The sequence below is a fragment of the Parasteatoda tepidariorum genome, chromosome 4 (genome assembly GCF_982258835.1).
Source record: "Parasteatoda tepidariorum strain Cologne lab strain chromosome 4, Ptep-v5.0, whole genome shotgun sequence".
Classification (NCBI taxonomy): Eukaryota; Metazoa; Arthropoda; class Arachnida; order Araneae; family Theridiidae; genus Parasteatoda; species Parasteatoda tepidariorum.
This window is the reverse complement of record NC_141758.1, coordinates 112,279,086-112,299,097: the sequence shown is the minus strand read 5'-3', so window position 1 is coordinate 112,299,097 and position 20,012 is coordinate 112,279,086. Positions and strand designations below refer to the sequence as shown.

General features: G+C 28.8%; 1 pseudogene across 1 annotated transcript in view; it reads left to right on the top strand.

Annotated features, from left to right (window-relative positions):
- Window positions 1–20,012, top strand: part of LOC147812564 (neurabin-1-like) — a 56,946-nt pseudogene that overhangs the window by 8,779 nt on the left and 28,155 nt on the right. The window contains exons 5-7 of the transcript XR_015433419.1: window positions 3,912–3,959; window positions 10,540–10,651; window positions 11,684–11,822. The product of XR_015433419.1 is annotated as a neurabin-1-like (transcript). The remainder of the gene's footprint in view (window positions 1–3,911; window positions 3,960–10,539; window positions 10,652–11,683; window positions 11,823–20,012) is intronic.

The window sequence follows — 20,012 nt, the reverse complement described above, 5'->3', positions numbered from 1 at the left end:
TAACAGCGTCTTGTAATACGCTGTGCAACTCTTCATCCATATCTTTTGCAACAAGAGCTTGCCGATGAATCATACAGTGATTAAATACCATATGAGGCGCCACCTTCTGAATTAAGTCTCTGAGCCCTTTATTCGAACCTGCTAATGCTGCAGCACCATCCGTACAAACCGCAACACAGTTTGGCCAGGTAAGGGACTTTGGTTCAAAATATTCATTTATTACTTCGAATATTTTTTCTCCAGTTGTTCTTCCTTCCAAAATTTTGCAACATAAAAACGTTTCTGTTATACCTTCATTAAAAATAAACCTAACGTAAATAATTAGTTGTGACATTTTAGCAATATCGGTAGTCTCGTCCAGTTGTAAAGCAAATACGGATGAATTTTGTATGCGTTTTATGACTTCTGACTCGATATTTCGTGACATTTCGGAAATCCGCCGAGACACGGTATCTCTTGATAATGGTATTGTTTTTAGTTAATTTCCATATTTATCGCCATGCATAATTGATGTCATCTTAGTTGCTGCAGGAAGGATAAGGGATGCTCCAATTGTATGGGGTTTCATTGTTTTTCCTATTGGATAAGAAACTTCTAAAGAAGCTCGTAATGCTTTCTGAGGTATTGTTGTAAATTTCTTTAAATGTGCACTTTGAATTTTCAGATTTTCAGCTCGTCTTTGAAAAAAATCGGCATGTTTATTTTGAAGTTCTTTATGTTTAGTTTTCAGGTGCCTTTTTAATTTAGCTGGTTTCATGCTCTCATTTGCTAATTTTTCGTTGCAAATGACACATATCGGGCGTTATTCATCATCAACAACACAAAATGTAAAACCATACTTAATAAATTCCTCATTGTATTTTCTTTTTTTTTTGGATCGGGCATTTAGTTCAGTATTTTGCGACTCCTCATCAGTATTTGTTCGCTTGTTAGCTGAAGATGTACCTGGTGTACGTATTATCCATTTATCCATTATTAAGATAGGGGTTAAATTATTTAAACTAAAACAAATAATATATAAAATTTTACAATTTTTTTTTGGAGAAATTCAATAAAATTATCAGAGATCTTTCTCTAATGATAGTACTTACCTGATAACAAAGAGTAGCAAAGCCCGATAAAAATATAAAAATTCAAATTTAAATTGTGTGGTTAAGTATTACTTCAATACTTATTAAATAAAGGAGCAACATCTAGCATCTCGCAAACACATTTAATGACAACCTAACGAGATACACAAACTGAAACTAAACATAAATGCAAACTGAAACTAAAACTAAACAGTTAATACACAGTCACAGTTAATCTGGCTGAGGCCACATACACAACGGCACATGATAAAACTCGAGGATAAACTAAAACAATTGCAGGCCAACTGCTACATGCTACAACTTCATGCGAACACTTCACGTCTTCACTCTGACTATCAGATACAATGCGTACCTCGCCATCTGATTGGCTCATCACGGAAGCGAATTTTTGCCCTTTCTCTGCGTTTAACGTCTAGTCAAATAGGCGCTTTTCAGTAAAACTGGCGAATTACCGCGAAGAGGGCGCTATCTAACGGAGTGAAAAACTTGCATCTTCACACTTTACATACGTTACGCATTACTGTCAAAGAAAAAGTGGACAGCATGAAATTGCAATTAAACAGTGAGTGACGGCGCTTCACTCTTTATATGTACACTGTATGGTATGCAGCATGCAGGGATAATGCATTTCAGAAAAATTTGGCGACCCCCAAAAAACTTTTGGCGACCCCTAGTTTGCGCACCACTGGTTTAACGTATAAAACAATGCGTGTGCGACTACTGTTTAAGTTTTCTTCTGCATAACTAAGAAATTCTACTGTTATTCCTAAAATTTCTGCGTGTTCTTTAAAAGAAGGAACCTTTTGTTTACCACACATCTATCATGCACCCTTAAGGGATCGCGAGGATTTTTCCTTACCAAAGTTTCGATTTTCTGAGAAGAAAAATACGTGTTATAACCTGTTTTATCCTGAGCAATTTAACCCAAGTATAAAAAAAAATATCTTAAGTTACAGCAAAACTACTGTAACCCATTTAAATCTAAAGAAAATTAATTTATAAAAAATCGATGTATCACGAAAATCTTTGCACTTAAATCATTTTTGTACTTTTGTTTAACTATCGTGAAAAATTTAGAATTCTAGGATGAATTGTACTTTTGTTTAACAATCGTGAAAAATTCAGAATTCTAAGATAAATTATTTAAAAAAAAAGCATACCACCATGAATAACTTTTAATCTAATAATCAAATCTTCACTTTCTAAAACTCAATCTTAATGGTTCAAGAGAGTGACCTCAAATACGGTATTAAATTAGTTCAAAATATACCTTTAGCTACGAAATCAGACAACAAAATATACTTTCACTGAAAAAACTTGTTCCTTTTTTTCGACGGATTTGTATTTCGGTCCCCCTATATATAGGGGGTAGTCATTATCTAGGATATATGGTTCATATAGTTTGCTCAGGGAAGCTCTCAAAATCTTGAGCCCCGTAATATTAATTTTATTTGTTGATTCTTATTCTATATCTCGAGAATTTTTTTAACGAATTTCAATATTTTAAACAGAAATAGCTAGCTAAGTTTTTAATATATTTTTGTTATTTAGTTTCAAAATTTCACGCAACGTTTTATTATCACTAATAATCTTAATTTTTTTAATTGTCTAAACCCAGGGGCTCCAAAGTTGTACCATTTCTTATACAAATTATCATTAACAGTTACAATTTTTTAATTTTACTCACCAGTCATGCAACAGTTTTTTTAATAACTTATTGGAGATTCTAACTTTCTTAAGATCTCCAAAAAGATTGCTAAACGCACTCCTTAAAAGCATCATGCGCAAATTAGCCTTAGCGCAAAAAGATTTTCAACCACCCCCTCGTCTTCTTTTTCAAGAAGAAATTATTTTTTAAAATGATCACAAATCAGAATTTGTGAACTCCATATCAATTCTATTAGTAATTTATTAGTAATTTCTATAACGATTACTCCTTATATATTTTTTACTATAATTCTTCTTAAACTTTAAGCGAAATAGTATGCAACATTAACTAATATTTCAGAGAAGAGAAAAAAATCTATCAAAATTGAAGATGGCACTAACTCAAAAATCAAAACATGTTTGAATGCCGTAGGAAAGAAATGAGTAGTTTGAATGTTTGAATTCAACTTTCTTGAAAATGAGATGATTATTTCAGTGCAAAACATATAATTAATTTATAGGTATATGTATGTATAATAAAGTACATTAGTTAAAAGCTTGTAAAAGTATAATTTACTTACGACTAATAATCAGAAATAAATTGCTTGATTGATTTACTTATAATTTCCTTCCAATCAGATCTATAGTGTGGTTAGATTACTTCTTAAAATTGACCCTTTGGAAGGAATTGGGTACAAAAATAATTCACATTAGTGATACAAATCTGTAATAACAGTATCTATTATAAAACTGCGCAGAATTGATGCAGTTTTAATAGGTACCAAATAGACTAATAAAATACACTGTACCATTAGTATTTCTGCTACCTATTAAAACTACACCAATTACCATAATACCGGCAGTGCTTATTACCAAATTTAATGAAACATTGACGTTAATAAAAGTACCCTCTTGTGATTAATTATTTCTACTGTTTTCTGATTTCCATAACAGTAGACGGTTTTAGACTTTGTCCTAAGGGGAGTTCTTTAAATAGACAAACTATAAGTTACTGTCTCGTTTTTCCCTGCTCTTATGATCTTTTACACCGTGCACACATGAATTTTGTAAAATATGAGCATCATTAATTTTTTAATGAATTTTTTATTGAATTTTATGGTTTGAAATGCCTTTTACCATATTTATACATTATTTTATTTGCAATTTTTACAGAACAAGTTGCAGCCTTCTTTTCTGATAATGTGATACTCCCTAATTCAGGTAAGAATTTCATTATCATGTTTTATAAATTTTAAGATCTGAGCCTGTTTCCATAATAAATTCAATTTTAACTTCTCAATTAAGATTCAAAAACAATTTTAGTTTTTATTCCAGTTAGAGTAATACTATTTATACTTCTATTTAAAACTCTTAGTAACTACTGGTTCTGAGGGGCTACTGGTTCCTTTTGCAAGCTTTCTTTTTCCGCTCAAAACAGCAGATTTCAGAACACAAGATGCATATTTTCTTAAACTTTGATTCCAATAAACTTGAATTTTGATGTACACAATCTTTTTCATTTTCCTTAACTTAAAAAAAGCTTTTTTTATCCAAATAGTTAGTGGAAAAATACCATCAAGAAAATTTTTCGCTTTTATGCACGCATGGCAATTTTCTTACTTCCGTTACTTTTAACGAAAGTAAAAAGTACGTATTTTTACACGCTGGTTATTAGATGTCCCCCTGTCCAATGTCCATCAAAGAACAAAGTATATGCTTAATTAACTACCATTTAATCAGTTGTGAAAATCTCTTTGAAAAAGCTTTTTCCGAATCTGTAGAATTGATTTAACTGCTACCCCTTTGTAAATTTCATTTTATAACCGTAGTTGGACATTCGACCCAATTTTAGGGGTTTACGACTACTAATGTTCAACTCCGTAGTCTTGTAATTTTGAACCCAATCCAGAAGACAAGGGAACTCTTGGATCAAGTATTGGGAGAAATTTGCCTTCGTGAAGTACTTTTTGATTTAACTAACCCGCATTTCGTTTCATGGAGAGGAAAAGACGAAAACCTCCCACGGTTAGACTGTCGGCAAGGGTCTAACCCATGATCCATCTACCACTGAGGATATTTTACGTCAGCACTGTGATCGGTGCGAGCCGGATGCGAAATTCGTATTGATCAGCCATCGCTAGGGTTCGAACCTTACCTTACGCTTACTTTTTCGATAACCAAAATTTGGTTGATACTGGTTTAATTATACAGGCAGACGAATATTCATGATGCAAAGTAACGGTACCAAATTTAGTAATGCTTTTTTCATCCAAAGAACCTTTTTAAATAATAATTTCCTTTGAAATCTAATCATTTCCTTTGCATTTTACGAAATAGATTGCTTTTATGATGAGATTAAGTAACGTCATAGATCTGATCGGTATTTTGTTATATAATACATCATAGTCAACTTCATGCTACATGAAATTTCGGGTTTTTGCAAATATAACGAAATCTCCTAAGCTTATTTTTTCTGGCAAAAGGGGAGGAAGGTAATAAGCAATGCTTATGAAAGATCCTAAATTTCCCTTCATTTATACGGATTAACGACTTACAACAATGTGTTAATGTTGTACTCCTGCTGCCGGGTTGACCCTTTGAGGTTTTCGCGGTTTTCTTCTCCATATAACACAATTGTGGGTTAGTTCCTTCAAAAAGACTTTCACCAAAGCTAGTTTGTCCCAATGCTTGAAAGGATATTGGAGCTGACATTGGCTACGGTATCAATGTTCTACGACGGGAATAAAATAAAATGAGCTGTTGTTTAAAGGTAAAATATTACCTTCTATAAATTTTGACCAATAAAACATAAAGTTTATTTTGATAATAACCATTTTAGAAATTAGACCCCCCCCCGGCCTTTCATTCGAAAGAAAAATATAAATTTGTTGTTTTTGAATCTTAAATGGTATAGGTTCTATAGCTTTGACTTATTTAAATATTCGATTTGTACTTTGAATACCGAAACCTATCCCAACAATTTTTATATTCTTCTTAGAAAAAAATATTGTATAATTGCCATTATTTTAAAAATTGAAATATTAAACTTAAGATTGAAATTATCTGTAAAAATTTTAACAAATTGAGAATTTTATGTAAAAGTAAAACTATTTTTTAAACTCCATAACATTGGTATACATTACAAAAGAGAAAATTAAACTTCATACATTAAATATTTGTTTATTATAGTAATAGATTTACAGAACTGTTAATAGAATGTCATTATATTTTCGACCAGAGGTTTGAATAATTTATTAAATTGCTATTATTTATATGTTTAGCATTTTATAAGGAAAGGGTTTTGCACAATATAGTAATAAGTAACTTTTTGTACCAAATGTGATATTTTTGCTGCTCCTCTTAACTGTTTCGAAAGATATTTTCTACATGTTTCCCGCAATTCCATTAAAAGACAATAAATGTCGAATATATCTTTTCACTTAGGCAGAAAACGGCATCGAGAGAAAAATCACGAAAACCTTACATGATTAGCCCAACGGTAAAGGGATTTTAATCTGCGACCCATTTTCAGTAATGATCTTTCGCTTAACTTTCTGGTCCATGCCAACTGGGAGTAGAACCCATATAGACCAGTTATCGAACCCAGGACACCTCATTGGTAAGGGAATTCTTTTTCGGCTGAGCCATCGTTATGTCTCCTTAACAATTTTATTTTATAACCGTCATTGAACAGCTGACCCAATTTTTGATTTACGTCTACCAATGAACTACAAAGCCTTGTAATTTTGAACCCTATCTAGAAGACAAGGGAACTCCTGTATTGCGAAAAAATTTGCCTTAATATAGGACTTTTTTTGATAGAACTAATTCGCACTACACGGAGAGTAAAACCTCCCACTGTTAATCTGATGGGGACTCTATCCCATGATCCGTCTGCCACTGATGACGTCAGCACTAGTGTGGATGGGAGCCGGTTGCGAAATCGACCAGTCATCGCAGGAACCTGGTTCACCTCATGAAAGCTATGCTTTACATATTGCATACCAATTGTGCAATTTCCTTTTCATTTTTTTAATATTAACACACGTCATGAATAACTGGAACTGTGAGTAATAATTAAGTATAAAACTGCACTTTGCTAGTGCTTAGAGTTGGAAAAGTGCAAAAGCCAACAGGAGAGAAAAAAAAATGCTCAATAGATAAGATCTTAGTAATTCAGATCTTTGGTTCCCTTCCAGTCACTTAGCAAAGCAAAAAATAAACTCCCTCTTAAGAAACGTATTTGAGTTCTTTTTTGTAAATTGTTTACTAGTTTTGATATAAATGTTTTCATACTGCAAAGTGTTATTAACTAATAATCCCACATAAGCGTTACTAATTAGTTTCGTGGTTACTGTAAGGTTATAAAATTTTAACAAAAAAGAGCACAAGAATTTGTTCTTCAAAAAAAGATAAAGGTCTTCTAATTCAGAAATGATCTTAATCGGTTTTCAAAAAAAAAAAAAAAAAGCCGTATTCCAAAATATTTGAGAAGTATCTAAGACGTTTTCGTTTTTTATATTTTCCTTTTAGGCCATATTGAGAAAATGAACAAATTTTAGTTTGAACTTTAAATAATGTAAATGAAAATTAATTCTTTTCAAAATTCAAGAAAATATTTAGCTATTTAAAATAATAATTAAGAGTCCGCAATATAGTCTTTTAAATGATATGCTAAAGTCATGAATTCAGCAAATAAGATGAAATGCATTAGTTTTAAACTTTTTAATTGTTTTAAATAATTCCTTCCTTGAAATGTTTGACGCATTTGTTTAGATATAAGTAGTTAGAATAAACATAGTACAGAAGCAACAAAAAATTATCAAAAAGAATAGCATTTTATTAAAAACAAATGTTAATACAATATGAGCTTGCTAAGTTAAATTTAATATTTTTAACGTTAAAAAATTTTAATAGGTATTTTGCATTATTAGTGTCATCCATCTATTAAAATTCTACTCTCTTCATTTACGAATGAACTAAAATTAGTTTTTATCTTTAGAAAAAGTTATCTTTAGAAAAATTTTAAAAAATGCTTCGATTTATATGGAGACGTACAAATAAAGTATGTATTTTTTCTTAACTTTGGACACCCTCTCTTTCCTCCTCGCCAAAAATAAATAACTCTTATGATTACGTAATAAAGTAACAACGCACCACCTTGTTCTAATTTTGACTTTTCCTGAAGTAATCTAATTTTGGGCTTAAATAAACAATGTAACTTTGCTAAAACTAAAATAAGTAGACATTTCAATTGATTTTATACAGCTTAAGAAAAATATTCCTAAGGAATTTTTGCTGATTTTCAGAAAATGGTGACATGAAAGTAATTTTTGTCAAACTTTTCCCTTATTCATACTGAACTTTAGTTTTTAGTGTTGTTATTATTATTTGCTTCGAACTTTACTGACTATTCGAATTTTACTGACTATGCTGAAGTGTTTTAGTTTAATTAGAATTATTTATATTTAGCATTTATGTTTGTAAACGTGAACCATTAAAAAATATTTGAATATTCCTAAGTTTTCAAATGTTTAAATTTATTGATATTGTAATTAAAAAAACTATTTTATTTTTAGTTTAAATTTAATGTTTTTGTATTCTTGTGATAATACCGTATTTCCAATGCATTCTAACTTTCAAGCTGGATTTTCTTAATTTTCTTCTTTTATCTTTTTTCAAAGATTAACAACGAAGAATATGGAGAAGCATTGGCTCTTGCTCAGGCCTATAATTTAGATACTGATCTTGTGTACCAGCGTCAGTGGAGAAAAATGGCAGCTACTGTTGAGACTATTAATAATTATTTGGTAACACTGGTATTATTTACCTTCAAATTGTTTCACTATTTAACATGTTATAAAGTATTTATCATTATGTTTTACAGGAATCGTCGTTGAACAATAAGTTTTTTAATCTAGTTAGTATAAATCTAACATTTCAGTACTAGGTACTCTTCTAAGGATGTAGATCAGCTTTTTCTCTTTCAGAAAACTTGATCGATTAAAAAGTTTTAAAGAGCACAGAAGAAAGTTTTTCATTAGATCATAACAGCTTGAGGTTATGCTAGAAAATAGAATTAGTGAAGACATTAATGTTATATGCTAAAATTGCGCATTTTAACTGACTGTAGACGAGTCGAACAGTTGCAGCACAAAATCTATGCAACTTTTATACTGTTTCCCCTGCTCAGTGACTCTTTTAGGGTTAGCTGTTTTTTAAACCACAGTTTAAACCCAACTTTTTTTAAACGAAACCAAGATTAGTTTTTTTATAGAAATAATTTAAAATAAGTGATAATATAAGTAACTTAATTTTCTAGTATGAAAATACTTTAATTTAAATTTCATCTAATGAAAAAGTAGTAAGTATTCAAAAAATAAATTTTATAATGAACTTATTGCTAATATAAGTTTAATGAACAATTGTGATTTCTTAATTTTTCCTTTTATTGCTCTACTACAAAAATATATTTATAAAATAAATGTATGTGTGTAAATTTAAAGCTAAGTCATAATGCTTCTAAAAAGTCTTAAAATAATACAGACCATGAACAACTGCATGTTCTGATAGTTTTTAAAATTATTTAGGAAATGTAATTATAGAATGAGTTAAATTTTGTTTCAATCTTGTTCAATAATTCATTTGTATTCTACAATCCAAGGGAAAGAGGTCCTTTTTCTGAATTTTATGTTTTTTATTTTACAGATTTTTTAAAACTTTTCTGTTACCAGTGTAAACAAATTTTTATTGTATGTATACTGTATTATTTTATTTATGATTCTAATGTTTTCAAAATACAATGCTTACATAAAAAAGTATAATTCTGGAGGATTGAAAAATATTTCAAATCAATTTATATTACCAGCATATATTTTTTAATATTAGCACTAATGCGTAATATTAGCATTATTTATAAGCATTGTTATGGCTAAAGCTTGATTATGTTAAAAATAATTTTCAAAAAAGTAGTTTATTCTTTATTTATTATTAAATCATTAGTGCTAAAACTTATTTATTGCTTCAGTATTTAATATTTATGCTAATAAGACGTTAATAATAATTAATTATGCTTATTGAGCAATAAATCGTTAAAATGCACTTAATAATTAATTAATAATGCTTAATTAGTAATGTTCAAGAGTGACATTTTCTTCAAACTGACTCACATGAAGAACTCATTCTTTTATATACATTATTAATATAATACTTTGATATAAAATTTTTATATGTTAAGTTGAACTGTAATGTCATTAAAATTTTGATTGAGTTATAATAATTTAAAAATTTGGTATTATTGTTCTTCGTTCTTTTGACTTTTCTTGAAGCTTGCAATTTATAATGCATGATTAAATTTTAGATAGTTAAAATGAGGTTAACAAATGCTTTATCTTTATCATATTTCAAAATTTGTTAGTTTTCTAAGTTTTTAATGAACAAAAACAGTGTATTGATAAGCATATATTATTTAATATTATATGCTTTGGCAAATGAATTATTTACTTTGAATTTGAAAAATGTTTTAAAATACTGCTACTGTTAATAAATTTAGGTTAAAATCTTTTGCATTTTAACTGTTCTAAAAATAAATTTTTGTTGAGAATGTTAGATAATTTTATAAAAATAAAATATATAGTTACATCTCCTACAACAGTTTTTAAATAAAAAAAGATTTCTTTAAACACAGAGTTTTGGCACCATTGTTTTATTTATCATTGTTTATTCATCATTGTTATCATTGTTTTATTAATTTTTTAGAGTAAAATCAAAAAGTGATCCTGGGTTCTCCATGAATGCCTAGAAAAAGTGTCGGAGAATTTCGAAGCTGCCAAAGAACTTATTGACTATGGTGTGAGAGGAGGCAAAGATGTAAAACCACTCGTTGCCGTTGGTAGAGGCGAGGATCAAGGAAGGTATTAATTGTACTTTAAATCACATAGCATGTGACTTTTCTTTAGGGATTGCAAAATCTCAAAATATTTATCACCTTTCTATGAATTACATAATATGTCACTTTTATCTGGGGTTTGTAAAATCCTCAAAATATTTACTTACCTTCCCATAAATTACTATATAGTATGTCACTTTTCTATGGGGTTTGTAAAACCTCAAAATATTTACTTACCCTTCTATAAATCAAAGGGTATATCAATTTTCTCTGGGGTTTGTAAAATCTCAAAATATTCACTTACCTTTCTAAGTTTGTTAGTGTACAAAATACATACCCAAAAGAAATTTTTACTTGTCTTAAGATGCGTATGCTTCCTTTCACATTTCAATTTTAACTTGTATATTTATTATTTTTTTATGCACAGTGGTTGACTGTTGTTATAAAAATAAGCACGACTAGCAGAATAAAAAGAGAAACTTTATAAATTCTCATTTATATAATTAATTTGTTAAGTAACTTTTAGGTTTTATTATATGCAATAGATTTCTCTCCTTCTCTTTGGTACAGTTTATTCAGCATCTTTGCAATTTTTTGTCAAATTGGAAGGGGTAATAATTCGGTATTAAAGTTTGCGCAATTCCTGAATAAATTTTTTCATTCCTGGTCGGCATATAAGTATAAAAAAATGTTGCCATGTTTGGAACTTTTGCATAACTTGGGCAAGTCATGCATTAAAATGTTTTAGACAATTTTTAGGAAAAGCATTTATTTTATATTTAACATTAACTTATTTAACATTAACATATTTAACATTAAATAACAAATCTATAGCGGATCTAATAGACTTTTAATTTTGAAGAAAACTCAGAAGACAAGAGAACACTTGATTCAAGCAGTTAGGCAAACTCCCCTTCATAAATCACTTATTGAGAAGGACACATGTCACATTAGTTTATATCTATTGTATATATAGCTTATTGTTATGAGTTAGTTGAAAAAATTTCCTTTGCTGTTTGCTTTGTTGAATACATTAAGTACATTTAAATATTCCTAGGTTTATCTTATCATTTTATGATGAGTTTGATAATGAATACATGGTCAATTTTGCTTACGACATCAATTATGATGCTGGTGAGATTTATGAGACGAGAAGGATAAAACAGCAGAAAAAGAGAGCTGAGTTATTGAAAGAGGTTATTTTTACAAAGTAATTATAGCTGTTAACTCTTCATACCTTTCTTATAGCAATTGATATATGATAATTCATATTTGGATTGATTAAAATGATGCATGCTAGAATTGATAGTAAGATTGATATTTAGATTATAGCTTAATGTAAATTATGTTTATAGTAAAATTAGTGCGAAAAATAGGTTGTATAAATATATACTATTGTATTGGCATAGTCAAGGAATTTGTTTTTAATTCACAAGATTGTTGAAGTTTTCTTTTTTGTGTAACATTAGTTAATTTCTACTAAAATTTTCATTATGAGGAAATTTGCATGTTTTAGTTAAAAATAGTATTCATTAAAATTTTAAACAATTGTATTGTAATTAATGTTTTATAATATTCTGCTTTACTTAAAAGCAAACCATTAAAATTTATTATGCCCAATTTTAAATAAATAAAAAATTTTTTTAAATCCTTACTATTTTGTAACCATTTTAACTAAAACAATATAAAAATTATTTAAGCTATATTTTTCAGAAGGTGTAGAAGTAATCATAGTGAAGCATTGTTTGCTCACATTTTTCAAAATTACTATAAAATAACATAAATTGATTAGATGAAGACCTCATAGGTTAAAAAGTGATTAATCCATTTTGCTCAAGTAATGTTCTGCAATTTCTGAACAATTAAGTTTTCCTTGCAGAAATATGTTATAATAAATATATATTTTAGGAAAATCTGCTTTATCTCTAAACTATTATGACTTTTTACAACAGGGTCCACACATAATCAGTGTGTAGCAAAATATATATTATTAATTTTCAGACTTAATCTGGAGGAGAAGCTTCTAATTTATGTTGACAGGCTAACTACATATGAGGTAGCATTAGTTTTCTTTTATTTCTACATTTATTCTTAAATTTTTTCTCATAATGTTTTGTCTCTTAATTTATGTATTTCTAAAGAAGTAAAGAGTTTCATAAATTTTGAAATTTCATTTAATGGTTGATTAAAGTAAAATTTTATTGTTTTCATTTAGCATTTTTTCTCTCTTTTTCTTTGAAGTTAAAAGGCAATTAAACACATGTTTACATTACTCAAAACATATTATTTCTGCTTTTTTAAACTAATATTTATACTGATACATGTTATGTCTAGAGCCTAATTCAAGAATAATTAATGTCAATATTTTAAAATAAATAAACTAAGGATTTAAAATTCTTGAAAAAATCTTTTAATTAGCACTACAAAGTTGAATGATATAACTTTTCTAGTCTGACTTTCAAATTTGAATTGTTTGATTGCTCTGATCAATAAAATTTAGCCCTTTTCTACTGAAAGACATTACATTTTGTCAAAATTTAATATAGAATACAAGGGCTAGTTCACTCCGCTCTTAGAGCTGAAGCTACGATTTCTCTCCTCATGACGTCACTGTGTCTACAGATCTCGGAGATCGCAAGCAAAGATATGATAACTTTGCATCTTTCTCTTGTAAAAATAAGTTAGACTTTTTCTGGTCATTAGCCTTCAAATTTTACGTAATTAACACATTATTTCCGTTCATAAACATAGTTAAAAAAAACTTTCTTGGTTATTATATTAAAAAAATACCATTTTGAACTTATAAAAATGTTTTGCTAGTTGGTGAAAATGACACGATAAATACTTTATTTTAAAAAGTTCAGTTTTAACTTTAACTATTAAGAAAAATGAAGGCATATATCGACACTTTTTTTATCTACATATTCTTTTATAAAGATAAGTTAAGTTAAATTTAGAATCCCTGATTTTAAAATATGTCGTTAATAGCAATTTGTTCATACTTAATCATTAGGAAACATCAACCTTAAACGCTAATTACTGAAACAAAATAATAATTTAGGTTTATAATGACATCAGAAATTTTACAATTGTTTATAGACATTTAAATTTACGATGATATAATATATAGATATTTAAATTGAAGAAAATATAATTTTTAAAAAAATCATAAATATTTAGAATAACTACATTAAAATATGTTATGAAATTAGGAGAATTTCAACTATATAATATTTTATTTATACTTTTTACTTACATTTTAATTTTCTTTGACTTTGTCTATTTTTTAATTCTTTTCACCTGCCTTTCTTTATGAAGTAGCGAGGTGGTTTTTATTTAGATAATAAATTTTTATAAAAGTTCTTTACTACAGAATAAACGTATTGCGGTTTTAAATTAACTGTGTCATTTCGGAATCCATTCTTTACATAGTTGTTCATTTACTTTAGGGAACACGCGAAAAATTATACTTTTTCCTTTTGTGTTTATATCAGAATTTTTGCAAGTTGCAATCGCGCAAACTGGCATTTCGATAATAGTTTTAAATTCTTGTAAATTCACTGCTAAAACTGAGGAAAGTCATTATAGAAAATAACAAATGTCTTAGAATATCTCGCAAAAAGAAATGATCCAATATTAGTTAGAGCTAGTAAGGACAAACGCTCCGTTCTTGAAGTAAAAGTGCGAGCTTTGCGCCAAAGTGACGTCACTAGAGTGACGTCGGAGGATCGGCGCGGCAAGAGATACTTCAAAGGAGTGAACCAGCCCTTCTATTCTCTTTAGCCCTGCTTTTGGATGCAATTGTTAATTAAGTGTTATTGTTAGTTATACGACTGCTATGAAAATAGCGTAAGAAGTAAATAAAAAGAATTTGTACAATCCCTTATAGGATTTAGCTATATTTACAGTAGCTGAGTTATGTATATTTATTCCTTTCGAGAATAGAGGAATCAAGTTAAATTTTTTTTAATTACGGCGAAAATGTAAGTGACTAAAAATGTTTAAGCAAATTTTGTATTAAATATTCCTCTATTATTCTTTGTTTTACTGGTCATTTTCATTTTGAGCCTCTAAGCTTCAATATTCCAATCAAAGCCATACATATTGTTTCCTGCTTTACTTTGATAAATAATGTACAGACAATTTATTTCTTGAGAGAATCTAGGCAACTTAAAGTTTAAGAAAGGGCAAAATTAGTTCTCTGAAATAAAATAAAGCTCAAGTACGGAGCACAAAAACTACTCACCTTGAATATCTTATGATATAATGATGATACAAAGATGGCATCATTGTATGTCATAGAGAAATGTTTAATCTTGGTTTGTAACCTTTTAGTGTTTGATATTGCAATTTAAAATATTTTCAGCACTTATTGTTTAGAATATTGCCCCTCAAGATAGCCACAGTGGCTCAGGGGATAGAGAGCTCACTTCCCAATGAGGTGAACCGGGTTTGAATCCCAGTAATGGCTGGTCAATGCAAATTCCGCACCCTGCTCACGCCGACCACAGTGCTTATGTAAAATATCCTCAGTGATAGATGGATCATGGGTTATAGTCCCTTTGCTGTCAGGCTAACCGTGGGAGATTTTGTGGTTTTTCTCCTCTTGTAATGCAAATTCAGGTTAATTCTATCAAAAAAAGTTCTCCGGGCAAATTTCTCCCAATACTAGTTCCCTTGTCTTCTGGATTGTGATCAAAATTACAGGGCTACGGAACATTGGTAATTGTAAACCCAAAATTGGGTCCGCTGTTCAACGCTGTTATAATGCAAGATAAAATATTCACTATGTTCTCAATCGATGTCTCATTCAAATCTTTTCATTAATCAAAATTTAACAACTATTAAGCCAATAATATTTTATCTTTGATTATGAGTTAGGACTTGCGTCAAAATTAAGGATCGCCACAGGGTGGCTAACTATTACAAATAGTGATTAAAAACTTGTTTGCCAGTCGCCACCTTTTATTAAAAATATGAAACATGTGCACTTTATTATTGGTTTTCTTGTTAAATAAATATGGAATTAATATGAATATGTCATAACACTTAGGAAATTATTTTATTTCACACTTGTTTTTTAAAATTTTTCTTCATTTTACAATTGCAGCATTTACCCTATTTTGAGAGATGCTTCAAAAGAAATGCCTCATATTATTATTTTTTGACAATTTTTTACCATTTAAAATTTTCTATTTCAGAAAAAGTTTCTACTGCTAAAAAAAAAAAATGCTACAACTGGCTATTGCCAAAAATTCCTAATTTTGCCCTATACCATCCAACAACTCCTGAATATCTTATGAGCATGGGCCTCAAGAATTAAAAATTATATTGCCCTGAATATTCTAGATTTCAAAAAAAAAATTAATTTTTTAATAAAATTTCAATTTTGAATTTTTTTTTCATTTAAGTAGAAAATATATGTCTAGGTATGTAAATATATTAGACTAGATAGTTCAATAAGAATACCATAAACCTAGGATTTATCTGAGTGAGGAATACCACCTAGGATTCAATCAGAATACAATAAAATATCAATTAAGGGTGCTTCAAATTTTTAGCTAAAATTTGCAAGATGCTGCTGTGGTTTATTATTTTAATTAATGTATGTGAGCATCGTCAAGCTTTTAACTTTGTTTAAGTAACTTTTTTCCCTCTAGATAATTCTAGGTGGTGCTGTGACAGCACAACAGCGTTTTGATCCCTAGTTTTTCAAACAATTCCGATCTCAATGTGGCCTAGAAGCGACCATTCAGTTTGCTTTTCACTCTAATTGGGAAGCGGTAGCAACGCTTTTCACTTATATGGGAGCAGAAACATTGTCCCACCGCCTGGGAATACGCAGTTATTTTCCTGAGACCACTTCACCTTCCGATTACCAGTCTCTGTTACCTCTTTACAAGTAAGTACTTATTGTGAATCCCTCATAAATTTATAGATTAATTGTTTGTTAATACAGTGTGCTGTGTAATTTGTGCAATACAAAGAAGCAAGTACCTTTATAACATTTGATCTAACAGGTGGATTTTCATGCTCTAAGTAGCAATCATAATCAAGTAATTAAAATAATCTCTAAGAGGCTATCGAATTAAGATAGCATCTTAGTAAATGAAGATCCAATCATTAAGTCAAAAAATATTGAAGTGTTTGCTTTCTTAATATTGTTTTTTTTTAGGAATGAGGCTGCAAACATTAGTCTAAGTTCTTTAAAAAAAAGTAAAAATTACAAGTGAGTTCCTATTGTGGATCCTTCATAAATTTATAGATTAAATATTTATTAATTTGTTTTTCAATAGTGTGTTATACACAATATGCAAAATAAGAAAGCGAGCACCTTTATAATCTTTCATGCACTAAGATAGGAGTGCACAACCTTTTTGAGTGAAGAGCCACTTGCACAGCAGGTTGGCTAAGGAAAGGCCGCACATGTATTTAGACATGTTAATGACAAATGTAGTGATGTTTATTTAAACATTAGCTTTATATTTTTTTATCAATGAACTTAGTAATATATTTGTAAGAGATTAAAGGTGTTCCATTATTAGAATTAATTCAAAAATAATAAAAACTTATACCTTTTTTTACAAAAAAAATTGCTGTTTTTATCATATGAACAATAGATTTATCAAAATAAATAAACATTGAAGAAAATAAATGTTTTTTTTAACATATCATGCAATACGAAAACTCATTTTAGAATTAAATTCTAATAAAAAAATTGCAATGCCCACAGAATGAAAGTAGGAAAAAATTTAGTCATAATTAAGTAATATAAATTCAAATTAAATATTTTAATTGAGGAAAATTTATAGGTTTTAAACAAAAGCCTAAAATAAACACAAAACTGTGATAGTTCAAAATAAAATTCAATGCTTATTTTGTAATGTATTTTATTATTTCATTTTATAAATCATTAGACTTTTTTTTATATCGTAAGCATTTTCCTTCTTTTTTATTGAAAAAGATCACTTAAACAGCAAAAAATTTAAATCTAAACTACAAACAGTGAGCAGTATAAAAATTCTCGTTTTCCGCCATTTTATGATTTCTCAAGTTGCAATAACATTGCATTTAAATTAAGGATGCAACGAGTATTTGGCCCTTCTGTAAAAAATTCAGTTGGTTGAATGATCAGTCAAATATTCGGCAGAATATTTTTTAGAAATGCATTTTTAAGTTTTTTTTATTTTTGAATTTTTATAGATATTACTTTGTTTTTTAAATTATAATCAGACAAGTCTATTTTGTCATTTTTTCGATACTTTGAGAATTGAGAAGGATTTTTTCCCATTTTTTTGCTGTTTTTATTATAACCCAGCATTTTAACAGAACGTCTCATACTATTGATTTATTATCACTCTTTCCCGGTACTGTAATATAAATAACCAGTAACATAGAAAAGTGTGATTTTCAGTATTAAAGTTTTGTTTCAGGAACTAAGAAAAATTTGTTTTTTTCTTTTTATAGTTATTTTTATTATGACTCAGCATTTTTTTAAAAAATAAAGTTACTAATAAAATTTATTTTATAGCAATTTTTTTTCTTCTAAAATTATGGCAATGAGACAAATTGAAATTGAGATTTTCAGCATAAGATTTTTATTTAAAAAATTAAGAACGTTTTTTCTAACTTTTTATTTTTTTTAAATAAAAAAAACTTTATTTAGACGTTTTTATTATTACTCAGTAATTTCTAATAGCATTTCTGTTGACTTAATTCATTTTTCTTGGCTTTTTCTGGTAATTGGAAAACTGAGATGTTCAGCTTCAAAATTTTCTTTCAAAAATTAAGATTGATTTTTATGTTCTCTGTTTCGCTTTTCGACATTTTCAAAATCGTTCTTGATTGGCCTTATTTTTTAGAGTTAATTTATGATTATTTTTTTCCAGGAAATATTATTCTGAGCATTGAAACTTTAGTTTTAGTGTTGCTATGCTGCTAAAAGATTTTGCTATTTGGCCCCAAGTGTACGGTGTTCAGTTGATTTTTTTTCTTTTTTGTTGCCGAATATTTGGTTTTTGACCAAATCACAATTCATTACCACATTCGACCAAATCATATTCGTTGCGGAAAAAAACGAAGAAAAAAGAACTAGGATTTACGATAAAACTGTATCGAAATACCGTATCAAAAAGTGATTATTTATTTACGCGATTAACAATCACGTGTCGTAATAACATCATAATAAATAGAAATAATTGAGAGCAAAAAATTACTTACATTTATGCTGATCTCAACATGAATAAAGCGTGTCAAATGCACGATTTAAAATTTGCATGTCGTAATAGAATAATTGGAATTTTTTACAATACGTGGGAACTCATAGCAATAACTGCCGATAAAAATTGTTGAAAAACAGAAAGAATTGCGAAAAAAAAAGATTAAAAATCACTTAGATTTAAGATGAAATCGTCACAAATAAAGTGCACCAAAAAGTGATTAATTAAATGGGTGATCTGAAACTTGCGTCGTAATAAAAATTCGGGATTTTTGAAATCACGTAGAAAAGCGGAAATAACTGTTTTAAGAAAATCATTTATATTTTAAATAAAATCGGCTTAAAGTAAGCGCGTTAAACGTACATTTACTGAAGAATCTGTTAAAATTGATTGTGTCGAAACGTGATGACTTAAAAGTGCGACTAAAAATTGCCATTTTTTAATTTTTTTTATTGTGTTTAGAAGCTCTCACGGGCCGCACTTCAGTAGTCGAAGGGCCGCAGGTTGTGCACCCCTACACTAAGATGTTATCTTAATAATTCTATTAATTTAGCATCTTAGCACATGAAGATAAAATAATTAGGCCAAAGGATATTGAGGTGCTCATTCTTTTATTTTGCACACTAAACTTTAGCTTTTTGTATAAAGCTACTAATATTAGTCTAAGTTCTTTAGAAGAAGAAAAATTAAGAGTATTTAGTTACATGTCTATGAGGCTCTACCAGCCTGCAGGCCAGGGGCCAAGTTAGCCTCACTGCCTTAACAAGTGGCAATCATTTTGTGCTTTCAGGACAAAAAATGCTTCTAATGACAGTTAGTTATTGTTTTACATACTGTATACAAATGCATCAACTTTCATATTGCAGAAGGCATGATAGATGTTATGAACTTAATATTTCTTTTTTAAAAATTTATAATCTTTGATAATTTTTTACATTACCATCAATTCTATAAAAGGAAAACTTTGTACCAGAGTAGTGCAACTTGTAGTTCTTAAAAAGTTATTGAATTTAATTTTTAAAAAAACATTTTTTTAATTTTGTATTATAAGATATTCTAGTCTTTTCACAGCATTTGGAAATATTTGTCTTTTGAGCTAAATTATTTCTTCAAAGTAATGGTAAATGAAATGAATTTTTTTATTCTCTTTTTTTTTTCTTGGCAGGG